We start from the raw sequence: 14,525 nt of genomic DNA on the forward strand, positions 1-14,525 counted from the left end.
AGTGATGGATACAGAAGAACAGTGGGAGTACGTGTGGGGTCAGCGAGGGATCCGGATGGACAGAGGGAATAAGTGTGTGGTCAGTGAGATATCACGATGGACAGTCGGAATAAGACAGCAGACAGTGATGGATCCGGATGGATAAATGGAATAAGTGCGAGGTCACTGAGTGATCTGCATGGACAGTGGGAATGAGTGTGAGGTCTGTGAGGGATCCCGATGGACAGTGGGAAAAAGTGTGAGGTCAGTGAGTGATCCGGATGGACAGTGGGAATATGTGTGAGGTCAGTGAGAGATCCGGATCGACAGTGGGAATAAGTGTGCAGTCTATGAGGGATTCGGATGGACAGTGGAAATAAGTGTCAGGACAGTGTGTATTCCAGAAGAACAGTGGGAATACGTTTGAAGTCAGTGAGCGCTCACGATGGACAATGGGATAAGTGTGAGCTCTGTAAGGGAACCGGATGGACAATCGGAATAAGAGTGGGGACAGTGATGAATCCGGATGGACAGTGGGAATAAGTGTGAGGTCTGTAAGGCATCCGGATGCCAAGTGGGAATAAGTGTGAAGACAGTGATGGATACGGATGGACAGTGGAATTAAGTGTGAGGACAGTGAGTGATATGGATGAACAGTGGGAATACGTGTGGGGTCAGTGAGGGATCTGGATGGACAGTGGGAATAAGCGCGAAGACAGTGATGGATACGGAAGGACAGTGGGAATAAGTGTGACGTGAGTAAGTGATCCAGATGAACAATTGGAATAAGTGTGAGGCCAGTTAGGGATCCGGATGGATTGTGGGAATAAGTGTGAAGTCAGTCAGGGATCCAGACAGACAGTGGGAATAAGTGTGACGTAATTGAGATATCAGGATGGACAGTGGGAATAAGTGCGAAGACAGTGATGGATACGGAAGGACAGTGGGAATACGTGTGGGGTCAGCGAGGGATCTGGATGGACAGTGGGAATAAGTGTGCTGTCTGCGAGGTATCTGGATGGACAGTGGGAAAAAGTGTGAGGTAAGTGAAGGATATGGAAGGACAGTGGGATTATGTTTGGGGTCATCGAGGGATCTGGATGGGCAGTGGGAATAAATGTGCGGTCAATGATGAATCCGGATGAACAGCGGGATTAAGTGTGAGGTAAGTGATGGATTTGAATGGACAGTGGGAATATGTGTGGGGTCAGCGAGGGATCCGGATGGACAGTGCCCCCTTCAGCATTTTGATTTTATTGACAGAGTCTGGATGTTAAATGTAGTTATATGTGGATCGTACCACATATTCCTGCTCCCATTACTTCATCAGCTCTGCCCGCATTACTTGCACTGCACTGAATTTGTTTCTTCAACAAATTTGAAGAAACAAGACGTTTGTAAATATCCCGTCCAAATGCTCGATTCTCAGGCGATTAAATCTCTGAAATACATTTTAGAGCCAGTTGCACTTCACGGTAGAACAGGCAGAGACAACAGATTAAAGAAAACACAAGGTGGATTACTGAACCAGCAAATGTCCTCAGACTCCTAAAAAAAAACTTAAGAACTATCAAAGAACCTCACAGCAAAGATGGTGCTCATTCAGTTCGTCGTCTCTGCACCAGCTTGGATTGAGCTATTGCTCTGCTGCTTTTTCCCTATATTTCCCTCCTGGCCCTGCATATTCTCCTCTCACAGATAACAATTCCAAAAATCTCCCCAATGATTTAACCTGCCTGTCCCAAACTAACAGACATTGTACTTGATAATCGTTGGCCATTGCAGTGTGAGGAACGATGCCCTCCTGTTCTGTTGTTTTCTTCACAATTTCCGTTGACTTTGTGTTCACTGGGACCTCAGCCATACAAATCATTCTGGTATGTTCACATTGTCCCTCGCTATTTCGTCCTCCGAATGCATTTTTTTGACATTTTTTTTCTTCTGTCAGCGAAAGGTGATGTTTGATTATTGTAGCTGGGGAATATCAGTTTCGCACCTTCAGTCTCCATAGCAACTGCCCAAGATTCCTTTCTGCCTTGTGGGCAATTTTGTCACTCAACCTTTAATCCATGGGTTTTATTGAACAAGAAAACTATAAATATCATGTTTGTTTTTGGGCTGAGGACAAAAAAGACTGGAAGATCCTGCTTTACAGCAAATAAGCTGTGCGAGAATGTGTTAGCAGTTTTAATTTAAAAGTTGATAAAGTACTTTGTGAGTTGAAGATACAACGTTACCTTGATTGAACAGAAAGTAGGAAGTTCATACATACCGCATTTCCTTTTTGCTTTCAGGGCAATGCTGCCTCGAAATTTAAAAATCACACAACACCAGGTTATAGTCCAACATGTTTAATTGGAAGCACACTAGCTTTCGGAGCGCAGCTCCTTCATCAGGTGGTTGTGGAGGACACAATTTTAAGTCACAGAATTTGTAGCAAAAATTTACAGTGTGATGTAACTGAAATTATACATTGAAAAATACCTTGATTGTCTATTGAGTCTTGCATCTGTTCGAGTACCATGATACTTTCACTTCTTTCATGCGTAAATCACAAAACCTTTTTTTAAATGTTGCATTCTCAGGTTAGCTGTAAGAATTGATGTTAGCTGGAGAATATGTTTAAGGTGTTAACCCCCTTATGTTCTCTGTCAATGTCATGATGTTTAGATTGATTGAGCTGTCTCAGGACAACTCCATACAACCCTGTTACGATAGACACTGCAAGACGTTTCAGAGTGCGAACATGGATACCACCATTACACGTTGGGACCCCTCCCACCTTGTACGTGGCAAGTACTCATGTGAGTCAGCTGACATTTTCTATCTTATACGTTGCAGGCGAGGATGCCCTGAGGCATGGTACATTGGAAAAACCGAGCAAAGGCAATTGATGAATGGGCACTGCACAACAATCAACGGACAGGAGTGTTCCCTCCCAGTTGGGGAACACTTCAGTGATCCAGGCCATTCGACCTCGGACTTTCGGATGCCCATCCTCCACGGCAGACTTCGGGATAGGCAGCAGCGAAAAGTGGCCGAGCAGAGGATGATAGCTAAGTTTGGTACCCATAGGGAGGGCCTCAACCAGACCTTGGGATCATATCAGATTACAGGTGACCACCATTGCACTATAAACACATACAGACACTCCTACACGCGCACACACAGGCACTCTTATACACGGACACACATACACAGACACTCACACACACCCGACAGACACACACATGCCCACACTCACACAGGCATCCTCTCAGAGACTTAGACTACTCTACACTCATGCACATACATATACACCCTCTAACACAGACACTCACAACCACCACCCCAAACACGAACACACATTCCCACACTCACACATCCACCCCCTCATAGACTTAACAAACTCTCTCTCACACTCACAACCCCCAACCCAGATAACACACACACACAGACAGACACAAAGACCCACATGCATACATATATTTTGTGGGGAGAATTTGTACTTGCAGAGTTTCATTATACTTTGCTAAAAAAACTGCATGAATTCATGTAAAACTCTGTTATCTCACTTTTTAGATTAGAATCAATCTAAACATTACAGCATAGATAGAAAACACAAGGGGCTAACATCTTCAACATATTGTCCAGCTAACAGTAATTGTTACAGCTAACCTGAGAATGCAACATTAAAAAAAGTTTTGTGATTTACACATGAAAGAAGTGAAATTACCATGGTATTCAACAGATGACCAAGGTATTTTTCAATGTATAATTTCAGTTACATCACACTGTAAACTTTTGCTATAAATTCTGTGCCTTACAATTGTGTCCTCCACAATCTTCCGATGAAGGAGCGGCGCTCCGAAAGCTAGTGTGCTTCCAATTAAACCTGTTGGACTATAACCTGGTGTTGTGTGATTTTTAACTTTGTACACCCCAGCATTGGCATCTCCAAATCATGACTGCCTAGAAATAGTCGTTTCGTTGGAAGTTATTGCAGTGGAGGAGAATTCAGCATAGTAACAACCTCTTGATTGGCTATTGCGTATTTCGCTACAGCATTGCATGTGAACAACATAACAATAATCATCCAATTTGCAGAGCGAAAACATTATCTTGCACCCTCACCAATAACATCCCTTGTACAGTTTGAAATTGGTGATAAGGCCAAAAGTCAACGACGTCAACAACCTCTGCTGCACTGACATGTGTTAACTGAATATATTTGTTTAATGACCATGATTAATATCAGTCTCCATGGATCCAAACGTCTCACTGAAGGGTTGCACTCTAATATTAATAAGGGACTACTATCGATATACTTTGCCATTGCATCAGCAGGAATATCACGTCTGACATGAAAAGGGATAAATGGCTCCAGAGAGAGACACAGACAGACAGAGAGAGATCAGAATCTGAGACAAATATATTGGAATATTCGAATGATGGTTCAGAAACTGGGAGTAATAGGCTTGAATGTTACAATGACGGATGAGAATCTGAGAACATTCGACTGGAAAATAACAGCAATGAACAGGAGTCTATCCATGGGCATTTACATTCTTTCTCAGGATTCGACATTATTTTCATGGCAGATCAAAGCCGTGCTGATGATTATTCAGGCAGGTTACTATCCCATCCTGGCTATTGTTGGTGTTCCTGGTAAGTGTCTTGTTCCTGTCCAATTACTAATTTATGAACTATGATTAATTTTATTGTTATTTTTGTTGTCTACATTTTGCAATGACAGAAACTATTATCTTCAGTTTCAATCACAAACTCCATTGCTTATCAGCAAATTTTGTACATCTCACTCACAAATTTCTGAAAGAAACAAAACCGTTCAGAACCTTGAGGATCCCTTCTGCTCTCAGATGATTTGTGTATCTATATTTACCCTTTCCATGACCAATTATGTCCTCTGCCTCTTCCAGAATATCTCCAGTCTCCCTTTCTGCTTCACTCCAGTTGCTGAATAAATCTTCATTTAAATTTTTGTTAAATCCAAAATTTACCGTCACAGTTTTCTTCTGATTACTTGCCCAGCTGCAAGCATTCGGATCAGAATTTTTTACTTGTTTTTCGCTCTGGAGTTGCTTCACAATTGAAAGTCAGGTGTTGGAGTAGTAATGTCACTAGATGGTTCATTCAGAAGCACGGTTATTACACTCAAGATACTGTTTCAAACCCTCGACAGCTGCTGATAAAAATTAAATTCAAAGGATAAAAATTGGATATAATAACTAATTTAAAAGAGTCATCATGAATTAATCAATATTTCATGGTATATTAAGAATCTATAGTCAACTGTTAAAGAAGAGGTTTGTTTTCAATAAATAACATGTTCCCCTACCACCCCCTCTCCTTTAATGATGAATTACTCTGAATTATTGATTAAATAAAGTTGTCCACCTGACTTAATGGGAATGGTGGAAAGCGTATATGCCGGGCAAGATGTTGCAGGTTATGTTTGAATTCAAGTTTATTGCTGTCCTCTGTATCCTTACCCAAAATCCACAACCCTGACTGCCTCAGTCAACATTTTGTTTCCATCTGCTCCTCCCCCACCGAACTTATCTTCTCATGTTTTGACACTATCCGGTCCCGCTTGGTCCAGGATCTCCCCACAGACATTCAGGACACAACCCGCACCTTCCAACTCCTCCATGACTTTCGTTTCGCCACCCCCAATGTCTCATCTTCACCGTGGGCAACCAGTCATTATGCATGTCCATCCGACATTGCAAAGGCCTCCGAGCCCTCCGCTTCTACCTCTTCTGCTCACCATACAGTACCCTTACACTACCACACTCATCCGATTGGCAGAAATGATCCTCTTTCTCAATATCTTCTATTTTGAATCGTCCCACTTCCGTCAGATGAAAGGGGTAGTTATAGCCACACGCATGGGTCCCAGCTATCCCTGCCTCTATAACAGCTACCTGGCACTATCCATCTTGCTCATTTATATGGCATCATTCCTCACCTTTTCCTCCACTACATTGATGACTGTATCAACTCCACCTCGTGCTCCCATGAGGAGATGGAACAGTTTATCACCTTCATGACAACGTTCACGCTGACCTTAAGTTCACCTTGAAAATCTAGGACGCCTCTCACCCCTTCCTAGAATTCTTTGTCTCCACCTCTGTCGACCAGATGAACACAGGTGTCTGTTTCAACCCCATCGACTCCCACAGCTTACCTTGACTACACCTTCATCGTCCACCTCGTGACCCTTCAACTACATGGCATCAATGTCGATTTCACTAGTTTCCAAATCTCCCCCGCTACCACATTCCACATCCAATACACCAACTCAGTACCTCCCTCTTGACATCTCCTACATGTCCATCTTTCTTCTCACCGACCTATCACAATTACTGGTGAGCTGCATCCACCTATCACCTACCCATCTACCTTCCGATAAGCCCCACCCTCCGATTTATCTCTCAGCCCCCTTTCCTTTTCACATTCCTAATGAAGGGCTTATGCCCAAAACATCGACTCTCCTGTTCCTCAGATGCTGCCTGCCTGACCTGCTGTGTTTTTCCACTGCCACACATTTCGATTCTGACATTTCAGTATCTACCGCCTTCACTTGAAGATTTAGAATTCCTGGGCGGACCCCTCGGTCTCGACAGCGGTCGAAAGAGTCACTAGGAGTACGGTCTGTTTAAAGCAAGGTTACCAGTTTAATAAATTAAGGAAGTCAGGCACAGATTTGTCCAACAACACAAAGGTTAATGGCTTCTGTGTTCCGTGGAGAAATGGCGCAATTACATTTGAAAATTACACATTATTTATAATGTTTTTAAAAGACAGCACTGCCTTAATTACAAGAAAAGACCAATCGAATGTAATAAAGTGACATGATTTAAAGCAGGGTAATCCAATGACATTTCTTGAGAAGCAGACCGTTCCATGCACAAAATCATCCCATGTTTGCTAGTTCAAGGTTAGATTGAATAACAAATCATTGCCTTATGACTCATATTATGAAAACTCTTATCTCGAAATACAACCGACTCAGCAAAGCATCAGTTCAAGTTTCAGTGTCAAAGAAAAATCTAAAGCCATTTTTTAATGTTATTTTAAATTGAAAAGCCGTTTTGTGGTGAATAAAAATCTACACATATTTGTTGCTTCTGATAACAGCCTAAATTCAAATTTTAGATCTTCACATTTTCTGCTAAAATGTCGATGGTAAAAGCTAAAAATGTGACATCCCACAAACTCTAACACTTGGAAGCTCCAACCACAGGAAACACATGCAAAAATACCATCGACCAGTTGTTCGATACACCACATGACGTCCTTATTACAGAATTTATTGACAAATCCTTCACTGTTACTGGGTGAATAATGTTAACCTTTTGCTAGCCCCAATTGTTTATGCTTTTACTGTACCGCTGCAGTATTTCATGAAATAGGCTCACCACACTCTCTCCACGTCAAATATAGTCGATAATCAATGGCGTCCCCGAACATGTAAATCGATTATGATTGACTACATTGAACAACGTTGGCACCATATGTCATAAAAAATTATAAATAATGTGTAATTTTATTCAAAGATAGTACAATCCGATCAAATCTCACTGTCTAGTTATTAAATATAGCAGGACATGGTCAATACAGTTATATAATTGCAATTTTTTTCTGTGATGTTCGAAAATATTCATTTGTGGATATCGTTTCTCTCTGTGTTACTCTCTAATCATGGTGCTTCTCTTAGTAATATCAATGGTGTATAACTTACAAAGTTGATTAATAATGAATTGGTATTGATTTTGCTTCATTTTATAATGTATCCCAAAGGATGTTTGATGTTTGAAAGGGCATTTCTTGAGGCTTGACAAATCCCCTTGAAACTTTTTTATGCCTACCTGCCAAATGAGTCTATTAACCACATGTAGCTGAATGTATTCAATAATTGGAAGAAACACAAGTATTCACATTCAAAAGGACTTCACATGAGGATGAAAACGACGAGGCTTTTGATTGTTTTCTGAAATTGGAAAGTTAATGGAGTTACTGTAAAGTGGTTGAATGAACTCCGCATTTTCCCTGTAACATGTCTGGTGGACTAAGTTATCGCACTATTCTCGGTAACAGGATGAATGAGCTGAAAGCGCTTTCTCTTGCCACTTTACTTCCTCAGTTTGGGGAAAACAGTTTGGGATCATCCACTAGCCACTTCCATTTAGGATTGTGTATGCTTAAACAAAATTATATCTGTTTCTGATAAACGCTATTGACCTTGATCGAACTTGTTCAAACTGTTGTGCCACGATTAATCCTTCATTCCATAAATTGGTGAACTGAGCTTCTTCTGACCTGCTTCCACAACAATTATTTAGTTTTCAGGTAAGGTGATGAAAACTGAATAATACATGGAAGATCGTGTTCTGGCTGTACAGGACATTGATTCGGCCACTTTTGGAATATTGCATGCAATTCGGGTCTCTTTCCTATTGGAAGGATGTTGTGAAACTTGAAAGGGTTCTGAAAAGATTTACAAGGATGTTGCAAGGGTTGGAGGATTTGAGTTATAGGGGGAGGTTAAATAGGCTGGGCTATTTCCCTAGAGTGTCAGAGGCTGAGGCTTTTATAGAGGTTTTTAAAATCACGAGAGGCATGGATAGAAAAATAGGTATTTTCTCTGGGGTAGGGGATTCCAGAACTAGAGACCATAGGTTTAGGGTGAGACGGGAAAAATATAAAAGAGACCTATGGGTCAACGTTTTCACGCAGAGGATGGTGTGTTTGTGGAATGAGCTGTCAGAGAACGTGGTAGAGGCCAGTATCATTGCAAGAGTTAAAAGAGATCTGGATGACTATATGAATAGGAAGGGTTTGGAGTGTTATGGGCCGGGTGCTGGCAGGTGGGAATAGATTAGGTTGCAATATTTGGTCGGCATTGGCAAGTTGGACCAAAACAAGGTTTCCATGTTGTACATCTCTGACTCGATAAAGCTTGTACACAAAATATAATCTGTCACTACATTTGTACTTGATTAATCTCACAATAAACAACAGCATACCAAGATTAACTCCCTTCATGTGTACTAGGCTCTAGATACTGCATGGCTTCTTATTATTGCAACAGGCTTTTCTTTTTTTAAAATTCATTTAAGGAATGTCTGCTTCGATAACAAGGCCAGCATGTAATTCATATTCCTGATTAGTCTTCTGAATGCTGTGATGATCTGTTGTTTTGCAGGCAGCAGTCCGTGTTATAGAATTACATACTATGTTTGTAATCCAGAATAAGTGAAGGAACAGGAATACAGTTCTAAATCAGGATGGCCCACGTTTTGGAGGTGAAAATTATATGTTTTGGAATTGTCTAATGCCATTATTCTTCTGGGAATAACATGCAGATTCATCCTGTACTTATTACAAAATGGGTCCTGTGCCTATAGGTGTCAGAAAAAAAACAATACTTGTAGTTTGATGAAAGTCAAGTGAATTGCTTTGCTCTGGATAGAATCGAGCTTCTTGGACGTTGTTGAATCTGCACCCATCCAGGCAAGTGATCCCAATTCAACAAAAACAACATAGACTGGTTGGATCGAAGGGTCTGTTTGCACTCTGTATACTCTATGACTATAAACGTCTGAGCTTTGTCTTGCAATAATGGACAGGTTTTAGGACTGCATGGGGTGAGTTACTTGTTGCTGAAACATTAGTTGCTCACCTAATCTGTGTCCATGGAATTTTTATGGGTGGTCTAACTGAGATATACATTAACTGATGTTGTATGATAGTGTTTTAGATACAGCATGTAATACTGTTACAGAGTACTGTAAATGATCACTGTGCATAAATAAAGTTTTGAGACTTTCCTACTCACAAAAAAACCTAGAGAAAACAGACTCTAACTTAAGCTGTGTGATCCAAGTTGCTTCTTCCAACAATGTAACAGTAAAATTCGAAGCTTTCATGTGTTTAAGTACCATAAATCTGAATGTTAGTGTTTCTAATAAATAGTTTAATGCAAAAGCTAAAAACTGAAGACAATACTTGTGTTTGCATCGTACTCCATCCACCGTTACGCAAGCGTAAAAGACTCTTGGAGTGGTTTCTCATTATACATAACAGAGTTCTGAGTTAATAAACGCTGGCACTGGCATGGAGCACACTTGGTTTGAGATTTGTTGGCACAACTTCATACTATGCAGCTTTTGTTTTAGCTGAGATGGAACTATGTCAGTAATAGAGGATTCACTGTAATGCAATTATCAGTGAGCATCCCCATTTTGAACTTCTGATGGAAGGTTTTTTTTATGGACCAGATAAAACCGGACATGCTCAAATTGTTTTAAGAATGAACCCACATCCTACCTCTTTTCTTAGTTTCAGGTTGGGTATGGTGTGCGTATTCCAGATGTGATGCAACTCAACAAACTATTCGACGTTGAGCAAATCATAATTTATTTAATCACGACAGTTAATGTACAAACAATAGAAATAAGAATCCAAACTAATTTAATGAGTCGAAAACTTAACCGAATAATAGACATAGGACCTTACTAATTAACTGTTCCAATATATTAACATCATGTAACCACACCTCTTAGCAAAAACAGTAAATGTTGATACAGTGTCTTACATGCAGTTATCCGGCCAGGAGGAAACAATATCAGAGAAAGTAGCAGCTCGGAATAATGCACTGAAGCTCCAACTCTTCTGAAACTCCAAACAGCTTCTGACTGCCACAGCTAAAAGAAATTAGAAAGCCTGGTCTGTTAGAGATGGCCACTCTCTTTCCATTGTTTAAAACAAAAAAAGTAAAGGCCTCATAAATTGGTAACGCATGCAACCTCCCGAAGCCAGTTCAGCACCTCTGCCTTTACAACTTCTCTTCAAAAAAAAACGCGAGCATAAATTTACCTTTTTTAAATTTACAGCACAGTTACACATTGATGAAACAGTTTAAAACTGCTGAATTGAGATTCAGTCAAATATAGCCTTCAAATTAAGACTAATCAGTTTCAGGAGAAAGTGAGGTCTGCAGATGCTGGAGATCAGAGATGGAAATGTGTTGCTGGAAAAGCGCAGCAGGTCACTGGGTAAATGCTTTCCTATCTGTAATAGAATCTTTTTCTCTGCCTGATTTTCGTTCACGGCCTGCCATATAGATGTTCCATGTTCCCGTTGAAACAGATATAGTAACCATACTAAAACAGTTCTTGGTGGTGGTGGAAAAGCCCAGGAGGTCAGACAGCATGCTAGGAGCAGGAACGTCGACGTTTCGAGCATAAGCTCTTCATCAGGAATGAGAGGATGGCCCGAGGGAGCTGAGAGATAAATGGGAGGGGGATGGTGTTGGGGTGAAGGTAGCTGGGAATGTGAGGGTGAAGGTGGCAAGTTGGAGAGGAGGGTGGAGCAGGCAGGTGCGAAGGAATATGGACAGCTCGGATCAATCAAGAAGGTGGCGCCAAGTTTGAAGGTTGGATCTGGGATATGGTGGAGGAAAGGGAAATGAGGACACTGGTGAAATCTACATTGATCCCGTGTGGTTGGAGGGTCCCAAGGTGGATAATGAGACATTGCTCTCGGTGTGGTCTCCGATACATTGGGGAGACACGATGTTAACTTGTGTAAGATTTCAGAGAACATCTCTGGGACACATGCACTAAACAACCTCACCGCGTTGTGACCAAATAATTTAACTCTTCCTCCCACTCCACCAAGGACATGCAGGTCCTGGGTCTCCTCCACTATCAAACTCTAGTCACCGGATCCCTGGAAGAAGAACGCCTCATCTTCCACCTTGGGACCCTCCAACCACACTGGATAAATCTGGATTTCACCCATTTCCTCACTTCCCCTTCTCCCACCTTCTCCGAGATCCAAACTTGCAACTTGACACCACCTGCTTGAACTGTCTTACCTGTCCATCTTCCTTTCCACCCATCCACTGCACTCTCCTCTCAGATCTATCACCTTTACCTCCATCTTCATCCATTTATTGCATTCCCAGCTACCTTCCCTCCAGTCACACCCCCTGTCCATTTCTCTGTCAAACCACTTTGGCCATGCCCTCTCATTCCTGATGCAGAGCTAATGCTTGAAACTTCGACTCTCCTACTCCTTGGATGCTGGCTGACCAACTGGTCTTTTCCAGCACCACACTGATCCACTCTGATCTCCAGCATCTGCTGTCCTCACTTTCTCCTGGAGTGTACTAAAATAGCTTGCCAATGGGTGCCGCTCTTCGGGAGAACAAACCTTCAGTATTACGGTTGGAATGTTGTCAGTAGCTATCGCTTTTGCAGTATCCCATTGTTTTTGATATCATGAGTGAGTCAAATTAGTTTATGTTATTCATAATCAACAGATGTTGTGAGGCGATAAAGCTGTTTAAATGATTCTATACTTCAAACCTGAATTAAATCACTTGATGTCTTAAATGCGATTGCAAAAATTGTTTTTAATACAGATAATCTTCTGATTTTTGAAAGACACTGACCCTGTATATACCTCTAAGACACACATTGTCTTTTCTTTTACAAATATGTCTTTTCTTTATTGTTTATTTCAAGATGCAGCAAAGCTGTTTACAATTATCATTTTGTTGACAGAATGCTTTAGTCTACAATGAACCTCATAATTTTACATAGTTTCATATTTCAGTTTAATTGTACAGTGAATTTTTTGGTGATTATTAGGTGCACAAAAAATTTCCTGCCTTTAGAAGACTAAACCAAGAAACCCATGAATTTGTTTTCACGCTGAATGATGTTCTGTCACCTCTTTTATTGCAGATGTGGATTTGTATTCCTCTGAAAAACGTTTTCCAAAACCAATGCGTTAACATTCAACAATAATCCTTCTTGTTGTGTCTTCAATAAAATTTTGTGAATGACCCCTCACGTTTCTAAAAAATCTTCACTGTATTATTCTGTTTATAAGTGTTTTCTCTGCTGTGCACAAGCCTTTAATCCTTATTTGGAAATGTTTGTTACTTATGCCGTATTCCCATTTTCCATTGTGCAAAAGCATTTTGTTGGCCCTGCTCACAGCCTTGCTAATGCTCATTTTCAGTGGAAACCATACTGCTTCCTCCAGCCTGCCAGCTCTCACTTCTAATGTCATTGACATTTTCTGCCTTATTTGAGCTCAGAAATTTAAGCTCATGAAAAAACGTTGGCTTCTTTTTGCTCCAAGTCCAAATCCTGATGGGAGTCTATTCAATTAAATGCACACACACTGAAGTGCTGTGTGACTGAGATTATAAATCTATACACATTCACACAGGGCATCAGGCCATACAGGTTAATAATATCAAGTCTAAATTCTCCCCCCAGCCTTTCATATGTATCTTGTCTTCCCATGCATTTGCTGCTTTGCCTAATCTGATAGGTCTGAGCACCCATCTCCAGTTCTGACTAGCATTTGACGATTGGCTTCTCATTAAGATCTCTTTAAGATGCTGGAAACCAGAGTTTAGTTCAGAGTGGTGCTGGAAAAGCACAGCATGTCATGCAGCATTCTAGGCGCAGGAAAATCGACGTTTTGGGCAAAAGCCCTTCATCAGGAATAGAGGCAGGAAAGGGGGGACGGGGGATTGGCAGGTTTGACAGTTCATGAGGACAGTGCTCAGCTGGAAGGTTGGAACTGAGGTAAGGTGCTGGGGAGGGGAGGGAAAATTACAAAATCTTCCCATTTAGATGTACGTACATTGCAACAGTGTTTTTCTGACACCATTTAATGTTACTCAGCCATTAGTGATGGTGTCTAGATGAGAGTGGTGCTGGAAAAGAACATCAGATCAGGCAGCATCTGAGGAGCAGGAAAATCGGCGATTCGGGCAAAAGCCCTTCACCAGGAATAGATGCAGGGTGGAGAGATAAATGCGAGGGTGTGGGGGTGGAAAGAAAGTAGCATAGAGTACAATAGGTGAATGGGGGTGGGGATGGAGGTGATAGATCAGGGAGGAGAGTACAATGGGTGAATGAGGTGGGGATGAAGGTGATAGGTCAGAGAGGAGGGTGAAGTGGATAGGTGGAAAGGAAGGTAGGCAGGTAGGACAGGTCATGAGGGCTGTGCTGAGCTGGAAGGTTTGAGCTGGGGTGAGGTGGGGTAAAGGGAAATGAGGAAACCTGTGAAATCCACATTGATGCCATGGCGTTGAAGTGTTCCGACGTGGAAGATGAGGCATTCTTCCTTCAGGCATCGGGTGGTGAGGGAGCGGCAGTGGAGGAGGCCCAGGACCTGCATGGCCTTGGCAGAGTGCATCTGGTATCGATGATTGAGTGTGTGCTGATTGAATGGTTCTGTTGCATATTTGAACTCCTTCCCCTCACTTCTTGCAGTTTTGTGGAGATTTTAAAGGGATGGCTGTTTCAGATTCAGAAAGGTCTATGTAATGGATATGTTAATGTGTGGGAATTGGAAAGCCGACAGCATGATTACCTGCCTGGGAGACAGCATCTATGGCAAATACCGACAGTACCAGGATCAACTTGGTCTGGCTCCACTAATGCAATACATTTTATTTGGCCCTTATGCTTCTGCGTTTGAAGCTATTTGAGGAGTTAATGCTTCCT

The sequence above is a fragment of the Chiloscyllium plagiosum genome, unplaced genomic scaffold (assembly GCF_037043375.1).
Source record: "Chiloscyllium plagiosum isolate Xiang-an unplaced genomic scaffold, Cpla_swu_hap1 HiC_scaffold_18, whole genome shotgun sequence".
NCBI lineage: Eukaryota > Metazoa > Chordata > Chondrichthyes > Orectolobiformes > Hemiscylliidae > Chiloscyllium > Chiloscyllium plagiosum.